Below are 16,865 nucleotides of genomic sequence, written 5' to 3' on the forward strand. Positions count from 1 at the left end.
CGGTCTAGCACTGAGGGAAGTCAGGGCTAGAACACAAGGCAAGAACTTGAACTAGAAACCATGGCAGAATGCTTCTTGCTAGCTCACTCACTCACAAGCTAGTGCTCAGCTAGCTCTCTTACATAGCCCAGAGCTACCTACCTAGGTATAGTGCTGCCCACTGTGGGCTAGGTCCTCTTTTATCAATGAATAATTATGACAATTTCCCACAGACAAGTTCATAGGCTAATCTGATCTGGGCAATTGCTCAATTGAGATTACCTTATCGGATGACTCTAAACTGTATCAAAGTGACATTTACAACTAAATAGGATATAAGAGTCTGAATTTCACTCACCAAGATGCCATCTTCAAGGCCTAACTACCTACCAAAGGCTTTACCACTTCTTGAGATTATAACTTCATGGGGCAAGATTTCCCACATGTGCGTAAGTAGGGGGTTCATGAAAGGCTTTGGCTGGATCTTTAACACAGATGCTGTTCCTATGCATTGGAAGATGCATCTGCATCTCTGGTTTCTACCTGAGGCTCATCAGTGGTGTCAGTGCCACAGAGGTATCAACCAAACACATCTCCAGATGTGCTCAAGTGGCCCCTGACAAGTGAAGTGCTAAGAGTGCTCCTCAGGAGGAGTCTGTGAACTCCTTGGAAAAAGTGCTCATTCCACACTGTTTCTCCTAGCATATGGCCTGTCCTGCTCAGTACTCCACCTTACTTTTAGAGCTATAAGTAGGTACTCAGAGGAGTCAGGAAATGTCTCCTTAAAGTGAGGCAGAATAAAGAGAGAGTGTGTATCTCCTGGGCAGGCAGCCTCCAGCCATCATGTCTGCATGTACTCTGCTCTCTTTTGCAACTTATCTTCACTCTAGAGATCCTACTGTTGAGTAAGGAGGCAGCCCCACCCCCACCCCGGTACCATATGGTTATCAATTCTAGTAGGATGCTTCCTACTATGGCCTGCAGAGGTCGTGTCTCCCGCCGTTTCCTGTGTTGAAATCCCAACCCCACACAGTAGCATTAGGAGATGGAATCTTCAGGAGGCGATGAGGTAATGCCAGCAGAGACATTCGGTATAGGATGAGTGTCCTTCCTTGTAAGAGGCCCTGGAGAACTGCCTGCTCCTTCTACTACAGGAGGGCAACAGCAGGAGGCCTTTACCAGACATCCAATCTGTCTGCTTGACCTTGGACCTCCTAGCCTCCAGGACTATGAGAATTTCATTCATTCTTTCTTTTTTTTTTTAAGTGACCCAGTATATGGCATTCTTTATAGTAGTCCAACTGGGTAAGGTACAACACCCCTTTTTTGTGGGGTTCCTCTGACCCCACCGAAGAATTAGGGCCACAGCCCGCAGCAGACCTTGACTGGCCTGTCACCCAGCCTCCCGGTACCTGGAGACAATCGGACGCAGTGGGGAGCCATGTCAAGCAGGAACTCATTTATTAAGCATCAGCACACTCTTTATAAAGCACCAAACCACAAGCCAGCTTTCCTTCTACCAATCACAACAAAAGTCATGTATCCACGAGACTCTCCAGGCATAGCTAGGCATGATGATCACAAGGAGGCCATGCACCTACATCATCTCTCCTGATCCAATCACAATTTTTGGTAAACAAGTTAGGTCCCTGCCCAGCTCACTTCCTCTCAGCACCATCTTTGGCTTTTGTAGCCCGACATGTGCTCTGCATACCCACACTTTTCTGTGCTCCTAGTATCTTTTAAAAGGCAAGAATCTTCTTATTGAGAGGCAGGTATTGTATCAATCAGTGTTGTGATCCATGGAGGTCAAGAGCTCTGAGTTCAGAAGTTACAGCACTTGGAGACCATCATCTGAACTTTTCCAGCCTCAATTTACACACCTGTAAATTGAGGGCCAATGGGAATGAACTCCTTTCTCGCATAGGTTTTTGTCCCAAAGAGATGATGCATGGAGATGAGTTGAGACTGACTCATTTTTATGTAGCTGTCTGTTAAATCCTGGTGCTCAATAGCTTTATAGTGACCCAACATGGTGTCTGGCACATGAGTGCCTGGTGTCCAGTCAGATACATAGCACTGAATGGAGCCCTAAATCTTTCTGAAGTTACAGCTTCTACTCTAGTTCCTTAAAATACCTGAAACTGGAATTTAACATACTCCCTGCCTCATAGAGTCATTCTGTGAACCAAAGGAGTGAGACCTACTTGCAAGCAGAAGTCAATGATGCCCCTACCCCGCCCCCCAACCCCAGGCTTCTTGACCTTGATGCTTAATGACCTTGATGCTTAATGTCTTTGTAGCGCCTCCCATTCCGTAACGAGACTGCTGAAGGTGTGGGATGGCACTCTTTTGATTATGCAGGTGTTCAGCACGTCCTGGTCAACGCACTGACTGTGGAAAATATTTTAAGTCAAGCTATGTTTGCCATGTTCACCTTGCAACTCCACTGGGCTCCTCTGAAGCTGGCTAGGGACAGAATGTCACTTTACAGTTGGGTATTGTGAGGGAAGAATGTACCATGCACAGTTAGTTCTAGGAGATCAAATTCAAAATTAAGGAAGACTTGGTTGCTAAGGTGCTTGTGGATCCCTGGCACCCACATAAAAGCTGGGCAGGTGTGGCAGGCCGCCTGCAATCCCAGTGCTCAGATGGCAGAGACAGATGACCCCCTGGGCAAGATGTCTAGCCAGATCTGTCAGTCTGGGAGACCCTGGCTCTGTAAATAAAGTGGAGAGCAGCTGAAGTAGACAGCAGACACCAAACCCTGGCATTCACGAGTGTGCACGCACTTACTCTCACATGCCAGTGACTATGCAAGAGTGCATAACCCCCACGAGTAGACATGCCAGGGGAAGTGCAGCATCTACTGAGTGCATGTTGCATTTACTCTACTATAAAGTAGAGGAGCTGTGCCTCAAGCCATTAGAGCCAGCCCAGAGACTGTCTGAATTGTGTTCCGGATATATGTATTTGCTATAGATACCGCCAAAGTGTTCCGTTGATGGTCTCTGAGTCTAAAAAGAGAAAGCATCCTGGCTATCCTGATGTGACTGGGAAGCCCTGACAGAGGCAGACACTGTTGGCCTTGAAGAAAACAGAGCCACCTTGAACCCTGGCTGTGGAGGGGACTCATGGACTCACTGAGATCTAAGAGTAGTCTGCTACCCAAGTGGGTTTCCCTGTTGACAGGAAGGGAGCAAACAAGGAGCCTCACTCCTTCAGATACAAGGGTCTGAATTCTGCCCGTAACCATGTGAGTTTACATGCAATAGCTGGGCTTCACAGGAGAGCCCAATTGGGTGAGAGCTGTACCTGCAGGATTTTTGTGGGTCTTTCCACATTAAAGCTGGGCAAATGGTAGCTGAGTAAAGACCCAGGATTTAGGACTGGGATCTCCTGAGAAGTTCATTACAGCATCAAGCAGGGACACACAGGGAAGCGCCAGTTGTGGTGGGAACTCTGGGGAGGGCCGTGGAGGGTGTCTGTGGGAGGGCACGCAGGGTTGGGGGGAGGAGTGGGGGAGAGCCTTGAAACACCCTTACTGGTAACATGGCAGGAAGCTGTGGGGTCCAGTGTCCTCTACTGGGCCCCAAGCAAAGCACAGATATTGGGGGATTAAGGATGAAGGGCTGTAGTATGGTTTTCACCAGGTAGACACATCCCATAGATATGTCAATCAAGCTTGCTGTTAGTTTGATGATGGTTAGTGGGTGATAAATAAATGAGAGCTTCTTGACAGCAAAGTCACATTTAGGCCTTCATGAAGGTTATAGGAGACTTAATGTCACCTTGTTAGTAGAATATGTGGTATCCATGAAACCCAGCTCCTGACCTGCAGTGAGTGGGAAGTGTAACCAGGTCCATGGTCAAGTCTTCCACCTCAGTGGGGTGTGGAGCAGCAGGGACAGAGTGAGCAGTAAGCACACAGCTTACTGTATGGAGTCACATGGACAGGGACCAGAGTTTATTTTAATTTCTTCTTTGGCTAGATTAGCCTCAGGCAGCACAGAGTCCAGCTGGCTGCTTTTCCAGATTTGCCTATGTTCCAGGAGTCTGGCTTTCTAGTCTGCTCCACTCAGCTTTAAGGGTTCTTTCTGAGATCAGGCAGGTGTAGGGAACCTGAGAGGCTGAGGGCGACCAGGGTCTTCTGGGCCACTCCTGGAACTTAGTTATTCCCCTGGGGCTCCGTGTAGGAAATGGACTTGTGCTGGCTCCACTCTGAGTCAAGAATCCTGTGTGGGGGCGGATGTCACAGTCCCCTTCGTTCAGATTCACCAATGCCTGTCTTCTTCTCTGCCTCATACCTTCCCTCTCCCCTTGGCTGAGGTTCGGAGGCAAGAAGGGGAAACTTGCAACTTCTTCAACCCTTCCTTCCCTTGCCTCTAGCTCATTGTGCCTCTAGGGATATGGCTTTTGGAAGAAAGAAGCAAGAGCGGTGCAAACAGCATAGTTTATTTTTGCCTTAAAATCCTCTGCCTCTGAGGCAATGAATACCAGAAAGCTGGGCTGGGCAAAGGAGCGAAGTGGGAATGAATTCCATGAGAGAAACAGACAAACAAACAAACAAACAAACAAGCAACCCTCCCCCAAAACCAAAGCCCTACCATCCTTAGTTTATACTGCAGAGAGATTATTGCCATGCATTGTTTAAAGCCATAGCCAGCGTTTCGACCACGGCTGCTGTCTTTGTGTTTTATTGTTATGAAGAGACACCATGACCATGGAAACGCTTATGAAAAAAAGGATTTAGTTGGGGCTTGCTTACAGCTTTACAGGTTTAGTTCATTATCATCATGGCGGGGAGCATGGTGCACACAGGCAGACATGGTGCTAGAGAAGGAGCTGAGAGTTCAGCATCCAGATTCACAGGCAGCAGGGAGAGGGAGAGCCACTGGTTCTGACTTGAGCACCTGAAACTTCAAAGCCTATCCCTATTGCTGTGGGATGTCTTTCTGTAAGCTGTGAATATGTGTTGCTGTGATTGGTTGATAAATAAAGCTGCATTGGCCTGTGGCAGGGCACGATCGGTTGGGGGTACATTCAAAATGAAGACAAGACAAAGAAGGATGGAGTTGGGGGAGACACCAGCCTACCATCCAAGGAGAAACATGATGTCAGCACACCAGTTATGCCACGGTCATGTGGTAGCATATAGATTAATAGAAACAGGTTAAGTTATAAGAGCTAGCTAACAAGATGCCTGACCCATAGACCACTCAGTTTGTAAATAATATAAGCCTCTGTGTATTTACTTGGGACCAAGCAGCTGAGGAACATGGATGGGAGAGATGCTTCCAGCTACACCCTAGTGATACACTTCGTCCAGCAAGGCCACCACTACTCTAACAAGGCCACACCTCCTAATCCTTCAGGCAGCGCCACTCCCTGATGACAAGCATTCAAATAGATGAGCCTATGAGGACCATTTTTATTCAAATCACCACAGCTGCCATGTCAAATATCTGTTGCCCTGTCTCCTGGGTCTGAATTGTTAGGGATGGATCCAAAGTCTCCGTGAGAGATCAAAGTGTACAGAACAACTGTAAATTTTGGGATGTATGGCAAAGCAAAGTCTAGTCCTGCTGCTCTTGTTGAAGTTGGAGAGTAGTAACTGCTTCCTTACCTTAAAAAAAAAAGCCTCTTAATTCAGAGTTACAAAGGATATGTCATGAGAAGACTCTGTATAAAATAGTTTGAAAGCAAGACCACTACCTGTGAGATAATTGCACAGAGAAGCAATACTGGACACCCTGTAAGTCCTGTTTATCTCCTTTTTAAGTTTGATAGAAGCATCTACTATCTTCCCAGGTCTTGTTACTCCAGCCACAGTGATTGGCTAGCATGGGCATTTGGCTGGAGTTGGACCAATTGCAGATCCTCATGTCCTCATCCAACTGGCTGCTTGTGGACATGGGATTCTGAGTGGCCCCTTCTGAACCTGCTTTTGAGGTTCAAAAACAGAACTGATAGATAGAGCTGATCAAGGGTGCACAGGGGTATGTAAATGAGAAGGAGGGAGCTGAGGGCTCCTGAGCCCAGGGCTGTTGGTGGCCTTCTTTCAGCCACATGCAGACAAGGGTATGGCGTGGAAACCAGGAAAATTAGAGGGCATGCTGATGGAACTCTCTCTATCTTTGACTCCATCTGTAACCTTGAACTACCCACAGATGGGTCATGTGGCCCATAGATTACTTTTTTCTTGCCAGTCTGGGTTACTGGAGTATGTGTGTGTGTGTGTGTGTGTGTGTGTGTGTGTTATGCACAGAGATCAACACTGGCTATTAAGTGCTCTCTTCAGTGGCTCTCTCCCTTCTCTTTTGATATGGGGTCTCTCACTGGACCGGAGTTCATTGATCTGGTTGGTCAGTGAGCTCCAGGCATCTGCCTGTCTTTGCCTCTCCAGTCCTGAGATCACAGAAGCAAGCCCCTTAGCCTGTCTTCTCATGTGCACTCTGAGGCTCGAACCCATGTCCTCAGGCTGGTTCAGGAAGCAGTTTATCAACTGAGCCATCTCATCTCCCTGGTCCTACTCGGGGTTGCTTTTCTGTTGACTGAAGACAGAGTCAGCCTCCATTAAGGACTAATTATGTCTTGCCCTCTAGGTCTAGCACAGAGCAAAGAAAGAAAAATGATCTGTGAAGGCCTCAAGTCAGACAGACTTGGGATGCTCCATTCATCATCCCTACAACCTTGGGCAAGATGCCCAACCACTCTGAGCCCTGGTTTCTTCATCTGTAAAAGGGGGGATGTAGGGTAGGAAGTCTCCTTTGAATTCCCAGGAATGTGTATGGAATGGCTGTTTTACTTCTCTTTTCCTAGAGTCACCTTTCAGAACTTCACCTCCAACCCAGTTTATTAAGTCTGTGTTGTGTACTGACTCTTACTTTGAAATTCTTCATTCTACAGATTCACAGTTAAGACTCCAAACAGAAGAATCTCCTTCTGACTGATGCATATGCCTGTGAGTTGAGACAACCAGTGTTCATTTCAGGATATTTTACTATAAAAGAGGAGAAGCTGGGTTTAGGGTGATGAATCAGCCCTTTTCCCTGCAGGGAGGATGTCTGTAGCTAATCAGAGAGGAGGGGGAACAGAGGCAAAGGAAAGAAGCAAGGAGTTTACTGATATAGAATACTAGGGTGACTGAACCCCAACTCATTGTGAACCAACAGCACGTGACATACACTCATTTCCCTCCACTCAAGCTACTTACATTGAGTTTTTGTAACTTGCAGTAATTTGTCCTCTGGAGAGTCTTTGGTGGTGCCAGTTTCTCTGGAATGTGGTAACAGAGTCTGTTCCCAGTTTGGATGATAAATGCCACTGGACTCAACCCAATGCACAGGTGTCACACAAGAGTTCAGGAATGTGGGGAGAGCCACTCACTCGCAGAAAAGTGAAGAGAGAAGACAATGAAAGGACTCACAAAGAGTAGAAGAGGAAGTACCCTGCTCTTTGCTCAGGGCCTGGGAAGGAGAAAGAATGGGTCGGAGGATGGGGCTGGGAAGTGGGGAGATCAGGACGGAGGAATGAGTCACAGCATCACCCACTCCAGTGCCCTCCCTGGATCCCTGCCTTAGGGGATAGCCTTGAAGGAAGACGCCTGCTACAACATCCTCCTGATAATGGCACCATGTCTCTACCCTCGAGAGAGCCCATGACCTGGAGAGGTTCTCTTCCTCCATTGTCAGCCCTTAAGAAAAGCCAGAATGCTCTTCACCTCTGCTCCTGCCTTTCCATCCAAGAGGCCAGAGCTGGCCAGGAGCACAGCAGAGCATCGTCTCACAGCCTCTTCTTCCCAAGCACTTCCATTGTCTTATTTCCAGGTAGAGATACTAGATCTTTACATCTTTATCTTGGATTCTGTTTCATGCCTTTGGCTTCTTCTGACCTTTGTCTGGGCTTGGGGTGATATTTTCATTCTCATTCTGGTATAACTAATTCACTGAAGAATGGAAAACATTCAAATCAAATCTGAAGTGGAAGGATCCAGAAAGGGCTACCTGCTGCTGAGCTTGGCTGCACACGGACAGCATGAGAAAAGTTCTTTGAGAAGTTCTGGAGAGAGCCTGGCCACTTCTGGGGATGTATGCAGTCTTCATTGCTCTGCAGAGACTGGAGCCCAGGATTTCAAAGACATTGCCAACCTAAAGAATTGGAATAAAGCACTTTTCAGAAATAGAAACTGTTGTAGCGGGTTGATGTGCTATATCTGTCTAGAATCATCTCAAATGAACAGGCAGAACTCAGTTTTGTTCATGTTGCTTGGGAAGGGACTCAAGTAGAAGGGACTTTGAAGATACTGGGTTCTTCACCCAGCTTGTCTTTACTGCAGCTAGAATACAGAGACCAGAGCGACAGAAGCCAAACATATATTCCCCAAGTATGTAAGTACTGATTCTCACAATGAATGGACCGGACAGAATGCGCTTGGTAAGGTTTCAGCCTATGGAATGTCACCAGAAGGAACTGGTAAGAAAAACCATTCCCTGGCCCATGTCGTGACACTGTAGAGGTTGGAATCTGCAAAAGCTGTCGGGCTTGTTGGAAAACCGAGTGAGTGAGAGACAGCATTGAGCACCCTATCTCCGTCAGCCTTTGTTTTCAGGCTTCTCCCTCTGTGACTTGGACCGCATCATGGCCTATTCACCCAGACACCCACACTGTCCCTGTCCACTTCTCAGACCCTTGCTGAGGCCCACTCCTGCTTCGCTCATAGGATTCCACAGTGAGGAACCCAGGAAAAGTTCCGGTCATTCCTCTGTGTGGTTTCCATCTCTTGATTACTAAATTCAGGGATAAAGATGCTGCCATCACGCTTGAGGGTCCTTTTGGCATTTGTAAAATGCTTTCACAATAAGACTTTTGTGGAGGTCAAAAGACTCATTCTCTCATTCCATAGGTGGGAAGTCAATGGGAAAGTCCAATAAGATGGTCAAGGTCACCAGCTAACCCCAAACCACGTCTCTATCTCCTATTCCCAATTTTTAAAATTTTATGTATTTTTAATGTAGCTGTGTGTGAGTGGGAGTGCACGTGTGTCCACAGTGCCCATGTGGATCTCAGAGGACCACTGGTAGGAGTTGGTTCCCTTCTTCTACCATGGGTTCCAGAGATCAAACTCAGGTCTTCAGGCTTGGGCAGCAAGCACCTTTGAGCTATCTCACAGGCCCAACCTACCTCTAATTAAGTTATTAAGCATCTCGCCTTCCTGTTTGAAATTGCAAGTTCCAGTAGGCAGGAAATTCTGAGTAGATACGGAGATGAAAAACAATCAGAAATCCATCAGTCAGTAAAGTCTTTCGAATTCTTTGTACCACGAAAAGGCATAAAGCAAAAGCTGTAACTCTACTTGGCTCCTTATTTCATATTATGACTTTAGATTTTGGAAATAATTCTAACCGAATCCTTTTGGGTTTTGCTCTTCTATTTTTCCAGGGAATGATTTTAGAGTGAGAAGAGCCTAGTGTAGGGTTCTGTCTCCCCACTTCCCCCTCCCTTTACTTCCTCATCATTCAATAAATGTAAGTAACTGTCTCTCTGTGGCAGAGACCAGGCCAGTGACTGGTAACTCAAAGGCGAATAATACAGCTCCTGGAGGCCTTTGAGAGACTTGGAGAATTGAGACAAACAGTCTTAAGCTTGGAGCTGATATGATCAGCACCTGCCACAGGCCACACAAATACCAAGAGTGGAGACCCCCTCCTAAGCAAGTATGGGGGCCTCACGGAATCAACCCTTTGAATGGCTTTGTGGAAAAGACACCGGACGGGCCACATAGACTAGATACACTGTCACAACTGGTAATGCTGTCCAAAGGAGCAGTCAACCCCTGGGGGTGAGGAGATGGGACACGTGCCAGATGCTGCAAGAAGCAGGCTTGTGCGGTGACTCTGGGCAGGCCCACCTTGGTTGGATGATGGGATACACCGAGAGATGGGCTATCTCACACCAGCTATTTCTAGAGTCCTCCTGTGTGTGCCGTGTCTCCCCCGGAGAGCAGGTTACCTCTGTCTGAGGTCTTCACTGCTGTTTCCCCTGCCCCCATACCTTCCCCTAAGCCTTTTATTTGTTCTTAAGTCATCCACACCCTCCTGGATTGGGCCCCGCCTCCTTCTTCTATTCCTGCTTTAATTATCTCAGAGCTATAATAAGGACCACAGTCTGGGGTGGGGGTGGGGTCAGCTTATAGACTCTTGCTGCTTACATGTCTGGAGGCTGGGAAGCCCGAGATCACAGAACTGCAGTGGCTGGCTTCTGGTCAGCTCCTCTTCCCGGCTTGTGGGCTTCTCTTTGCTTGCTGTCACTGTGGAAAGACAAAGATTGATCTCTGACATCTGTTAAAAGGACAAGGCATTGATCCTATGGGCTCTGGGACCTACATTCATAGTCACATTTAACCTGAATTATCTTGTTACTATGCGTACATGCAGGGAGCAGGAAGGACCTCAACACAAGAATTTGAAGGAACACAGTTCAGTCCTAGCAGCCTTGAACTGAAATTTGTCTAGTGAGATCACACACACACACACACACAAACACACAGAAGTACACTCATGCACACATACACGCACTCACACATACACACAACACTCTCACTGACTCACACACACTAATTTATACACACACACACACACACACACACACACACACACACACACACACACACTCACACTCAGCACTGAGGGCTTGAGTGATTGACCAAACAATACATATACACCTGTTACAAATTTCATAGCTGACTCTTTTCCTGGGATCTTTTTGCCTTTCTAAAAATGGTTAATATTTAAAAAATACATTATGTTTATTGGAAGACTTAGTGCCACATAGTGAGAACAAATGAAAGATGAAAGATAACAAAATAAAAATGTAGCTCAATGGAAATCAATAAATGTATAGAAACAGGAAAAAAGAAGAAAAACAACACAACACAACAAAGCAGACAGCCCCAACACTTTCAGTACCATCCCAAATCAGCAGAGGAGCTATGCCTGCAAGCAAGCATAAGCAGGAATTTAAGATTCCTCATGAATTCAGATGCTAATCCAGTCAATCAGGACATTTTAGGCTTTAAATACAGAGTCGGTAACTTTGACAGAGATTTAAATATAGGGTAGTTTTGGCTGCAAGTCATTCCCCCTCCCCCCATGGACCCTTCCCTGGCTTCTTGGCTCCCAGTTCTCTCCCTCCCACATCGATATGCACATCGAGAGTTGAGAAGCGACACCGGTGTCGTTCTGAGCCCGGGTTACCTCACTTGATACAGCGCTTCTTGTCTTTCAGCCAACGATCTCTCAGTTGCTCACGGCTCTCTGCAGATGTCCTGTGCCCACGTGGCCACACGTGAGTTTGCTTACTGGTGGCCACAGGAGACAAAGTGTTCTCTGCCTCTTCACGCTGCTGATCCTCCACCTCTGAGAGCATGCCTCAGGCCTGTGTGTGAGGCAGATCTTCCCTGCCTAACAGCTACAGTTGTTAAGACTCCTCTGAAGCCCAGTTGAAAGGCATCTTCATGATGAATGTGGCATCCCTTTCAGTCTCCTGCCGATGATCAGTGATGATTGTCAACATGACCCAGTCTATAGTTTCCAGGGAAGCGACTCAGTGAAGTGTTGTCTAGACCAGGTTGGCCTGTGGGAATTTGTCTTGATTGTGTTGATTGAGGTGAGGGAGACCAACCTTAAGAATGGGTGGTACCATTCCCTACACTTGGGTCTTCTAATGTATAAAAGGCATAGAGCCAGCCGAGTGTAAGCACGCATGCATTTGCTCTTTCTGCATTCTCAGTTCCCTGCTTCAAGTTTCTGCTGCCTCAGCTTGTCTTTGACGATGGTCTCTAACTTGGAGCTGTAAGCCGAAAGAAACCCTTCCTACTCTAAGTTGCTCTTGTCTGAGTCTTTTATCACAGCATCAGAAGAGAAAACAAGGACACTAACAGAGACAGTGATAGTGTGCTGTCACACTTACTATAATTATAACTGTCATCCACTGAGGCCCAAGAACCCCATCAAGGGCTAGCATCTTCTTTTCCCATACTTGTTTCCGCTAAACTTCCTCAACTGTTCCTGGGACCAGGCATATGGCCTCACTGTGGGCATGGCTTCTTCAGGCTAACTATAGAATGGGGCAGTGCTCTATCAGCTGCTGAGGGCTTGAGAGGAAGTACTGAGGTCCTGCCACTAATTCTCTTAGGACAGATCTTCCACACAGTAGGAACGGATGCAAGCTAAATGTCCTTATGTTACCACTACAATCCAGAAGTGCCCCTTGTGCAGAGGCTGAGTGTCGCCTTCCCTCGCTCCTCATTCCCTTGAGTTCCTGTGGTAATTATGTCCCTCTTGGAAAGCATCAACCCATTGCAGAAATGGGGCATACTGATGAACTGACCTCTCCTGCCTCCTAATGTGAAAGCCATTTGTGCCACCATGTCTAGTGTTGGAAGACTTCCTGTGTGGACTCATGGGATTCTATTTCCAAGGCACAGACCCGGGATAGTATGCAAGCAGGAGATCAAGCTGCTCTTCAGCTTCCTCCTTCATAGCCAGGTGACAGGAGATGGGATGGGGTTTCAGAGATGCCAACTGTGTCATCTATGGACTCCCCAGAGCCACAGACTCCTGAGTTTCCGGGAATGAGCCCTTCTTACTAGTACGTGTATGATGAATCACATGCACACCTGTTAACTAGGAAATAAAATATTCTCCATCTTATATTAAAAAAGAAGACTCTTCCAAAGCACACGCCGATGCTTTGACCAGCCTACAAACTTTAAGGTATAAATATTAAGCCCAAGTATTCAGATGCAGTCGAAAGGCCCATTTGATGTGGCTTTTATTTCCCATCAAAGGCTGCTATCTCATAACACAGAGCCGAATCCTGTAGCCAACTTTGCTTTGCTTCCATCAGATAAAGAGGTACCCTGGAGAATGCCATTTATCTAGCCTACTCCCAGCCACCAATTCCAGGGAGAGGGCTTACTACGTGCTGGAGAGACCCGACTGCCAGTCGGCTTCTGGGGCAGGGATGAGACACCTACTTGCTTGTCCACAGTTCCCACTCCCTTCCAGCAGGATGAAGGCAGGACCCTACTAACCAATGGTCATCCATCACAAGGGTAGTTAGCCTCTGTTGGGTGGTGAGAGCCTAGGATGAGAGGACATGAGCACCTGTCTGGAGCCCACTGAAGTCTGAGGGGCTTAGAGTCCAGGGAACTGTGAGAATCTTTCTAGGTGTCTGGCGGTGAAACAGACAGAAAATCCATAGCAACTCCATAGGCAGTCAGGAAGAGAGTGGCAGAAGAGCATATTCTAGATTAGTAGTTCTCAACCTTCTTAGTGCTATGACCCTTTAATACAATTCCTCATGCTGTGGTGACCCTCAACCATAAAATTTTTTAATTGCTATTTCATAACTGTATTTTTGCTACTGTTATGAATCATAATGCAGATATCTGTGTTTTCTGATGGTGTTAGGCAACCCCGGTGAAAGGGTCTTTTGACACCCTCCCACGTGTGCCAAGGGGTCATGACCCACATGTTGAGAACCACTGCTTTTAAGCATGAGGTATGGAGGCAATTGGGTTTGGTGAGAGCAAGGGGCTCCTATGGCAGGACCACTGGTAAAGTGAAGGAAATATTTCACCCACCTCTTCTCCTGGGTGCAGAGACATTAAACATCACCCATACGATAGCCATGAAGGTCCTGAGAATTGAACTAAGGAAGTTTCATTCCAATTTTGTTTGTCAAAGATTTAGGAGGATAATCAAATTTCTACTCTGCTGTTCACCTCCTATTTTAGATTTTGTTCTTGGTAAGTGATCCTTCCACCTCTCTGACATGCTTGCTTAGGTCATGTGGTTTGAGGATGTAGACTGCGGCTTTTCTATCACTGTGATTTCAAGGATACTTCAATGGTGCTGCTGTGATAGCCAATCATAGTTCTTCATCTTCCACTGTGTCCTCCTGATTGACTGAGGGACTAGTACATCTTAGAGTCCCCATTCAAAGAGCAATAGACCAATGCACCTAAATACAGGTATTTGCCCCTGGGGACCAGCCAGCTATAAGCAGGAAACAAACAAGGAACTAGAAGACTCTGCATTGTAAGTGTTGGGATGAGACCCTTTTAGGGAAAGGAGATTTATTTTTAAGTCAGGTGACTCCCTCTAGAACAGCAGTTCTTAACCTGTGGCTCTCAACCCCTTGGGGGTCAAACAACACCTTCACAGGGGTCTACTGAGACCATCAGAAAACACAGATATTTATATTATAATTCATTACAGTAACCAAATTACAGTTATGAAGTAGCAACAAAAATAACTTTATGGTGGGGGTCACCACAACATGAAGAACTATATTAAAGGGTCGCAACATTAGGAAGGTTGAGAACTATTGTCCTAGAGGGTCTACAAGAGAACAAAGTATCTAATAATTAGGGCTCATTAATCAAATCTTGACTTACTTCAAGGACTATACTACTTTGTGTCAATAACTATGATGTTTTTGAAAATATAACAATGGGATAATGGCAATGTGTTTACATGAATTTTAGGGATAAAAGATAAAGCACAAATTACATGTAGGAACTCTGCTCACCATCTGAGTTTTGGGAGGGAAAGTCTGCTTTTAAAGCCAGTTTGCTAGAACTGAGGAAGTTGTTAGAGATTTTGAGTTGATTATCTTCTTAGTAAATGAGGAAACAGAGGTATAGAGAAAAGAGGGAATGCTGTGTGGTGTCCACCTGTGAGCTAGCTGTAATGTGACTCTAGCCAAGGTTCCTGACTCTATCTACCACCTTCCATCACCCCCACCCTACCCCACCCCAGGCTTATGATTTTCTAAAAGGGGAGCAAAGGAGGGGGCATGAATTTGAAAAGCAGAAGCGTGCCTCAAGATTCAAATCCATTGTGAGATAAGTTGGCTGTACCGGACCCAGTAGAAAGGGTATGTGCCTGAATTTGATCATAACTTATTGGCTGGTGCATCAGCATGAGTTCATTTTCAGATATTTTTACTATAGATGGTCCATTGTGACACACTGGCACCCTGCCATTCCTTGTGTATATGTCAAGATGCTTTCATACTACTAATAAAAGAGCTCTGTATGGGAAAAATATTCCTTAAGGTTAATATAAGTGGAATTCTGAAGTGACCATAAGTCCATACCCTTCACATATGAGGAAGAGGGCAGCAATTGTCCCAGGGTAGCTCAGTCTGTTTTGAGTTGCTGTGTATTTGACACACTACCTTCAGATACAGCCATAACCATTACCACCACCACCACCAGCATCATTGTCACCACAATAATCACCACCACTGTGGTGATTTGAATGAGATTGGCCTCCCTAGGCTTGTATATTTGAATACTTGGTCCCTAGTTAGTGGAACTGTTTGGGAAGTGTTAAAGAGTATGGCCTTGCTGGAGGGGTTGTATCCCTGAGGGTGGGCTTTGAGGTTTCAGAAGACTCGGTGATTCCCAGTCCTTGTTCCTCTATGCCTCATGGTTGTGGATCAAGATGTGAGCTTCCAGCTGTTCCTTTGCTCTACCTCCATGGACTCTAACCCTTTGAAAACATGAGCTAAATAAAATGCTTTATTTTACAGTTGCCTTAGTCCTTGTATTTTATCACAGCAATGGAAAAGTAATTAAGACAACCACCATCACTATCATCATCACTACAACAGCACCACCAATTACTACCACTATTACTATTATCATCACCACTGTTACCATCACCACCACCACCACCACCACCATCGTTACCACCACAGTGCCATCAATCACTGTCACTATCATTAACACCACATATCCATAATTATCACCACCATCACCACCATTATGACCATCACCAACACCACTGTCATCATCACCACTACCACAGCACTATTAATCAATACCATTACCATCAATGCCACATCGCCATCATTATGAACACCACCACCACCACCATCATCACCGCAGCACTGACAGTCATTCCCACTATTGTCCACTACCACCATTATCCACATTCCATCACCATCACCTCTACCACTACTCTCAAATGTTGTTACAGAGAACACAGCAGTTTGTTGTATAGGAGAAGAAAGAGTGTTTCTTTAACTCAGACTCTGCATGGCTGAAGTCTCACCATTTCAAGTTTTATCTCTGACGGACAAGAATACGGGGAGAATGGTCAACGGCTTTACCTCCTTTACACTGTTCACTCTACTCAGTCTACTTATTAAAATGGAGATCACATCTGACAAGTACGACACAGAGTAGCAACACAGAGTAACACTTGAACAAGAAATGACCTTTGTTTCCCTGTCAAATTTGGACCACATTGTCCTCGGGTGAGGGATGGCATAGTCACTAACTGTCCACCATCCCTTTTCAGGCTCCGGGTGGAAGCAGGTACTCTGCTTCCAAGATAACTCACTGGGCTCCCAGGAGCACTTCCTGCCCTCTCTGGCCAGTGGTCACCCTGGGCCCTGACCCTGAAGCCTGGAGCTTGTACTCACAAGCCTGGGCCTGGCGTGCTGCACCAAGTTAAGAAAAGGGATGGGAGGACAAGGCACATTGCACTAACTCCACCAAGCACAGAGCAGCAGGGAGAATTTGATTAAAATATGCATTCCCCCAAGAGAATGGCTGGTCCCCGTCTGGAAATTAATTAATGCTAATAGTCCACAATCAAAACTGCTTTTGGAAATCTTCTTAGAACATTAACTAAAATGTTCATCTTTTAAATGCATTTGCCTCAACCACCGAGACTAAAAGCTTCGTTTGCTCCATGCAAATGCGAGGGTGAGGGAAGAGGAGGAAAGAGGGAGAGAGTTTAAGTGTTTTAAGCCTGAAGGTGGCTTCCTTCTGAACCTGAACCTGATCCTGGGGGTCAGAGCAT

General features: G+C 46.2%; 1 long non-coding RNA gene across 2 annotated transcripts in view; it reads right to left on the reverse strand.

Moving 5' to 3' along the window:
- Positions 1-1,423: 1,423 nt before the first annotated feature.
- The window catches only part of LOC128110912 (uncharacterized), a 35,158-nt gene continuing 19,716 nt past the window's right edge, over positions 1,424-16,865 (reverse strand). Inside the window, exons 1-4 of one of the 2 annotated variants that reach the window (XR_008218379.1) lie at positions 11,235-13,325; positions 10,190-10,288; positions 9,163-9,229; positions 1,424-8,129 (exon numbers count right to left, since the gene is read on the reverse strand). This is a non-coding gene — a long non-coding RNA (uncharacterized LOC128110912). Of the gene's footprint in view, positions 8,130-9,162; positions 9,230-10,189; positions 10,289-11,234; positions 13,326-16,865 lie in introns of those variants that run through there. The other variant, XR_008218378.1, reaches the window with a different exon arrangement.

This window comes from Peromyscus californicus, unplaced genomic scaffold, assembly GCF_007827085.1.
Source record: "Peromyscus californicus insignis strain IS unplaced genomic scaffold, ASM782708v3 Scaffold_15__1_contigs__length_86483966, whole genome shotgun sequence".
Classification (NCBI taxonomy): domain Eukaryota; kingdom Metazoa; phylum Chordata; class Mammalia; order Rodentia; family Cricetidae; genus Peromyscus; species Peromyscus californicus.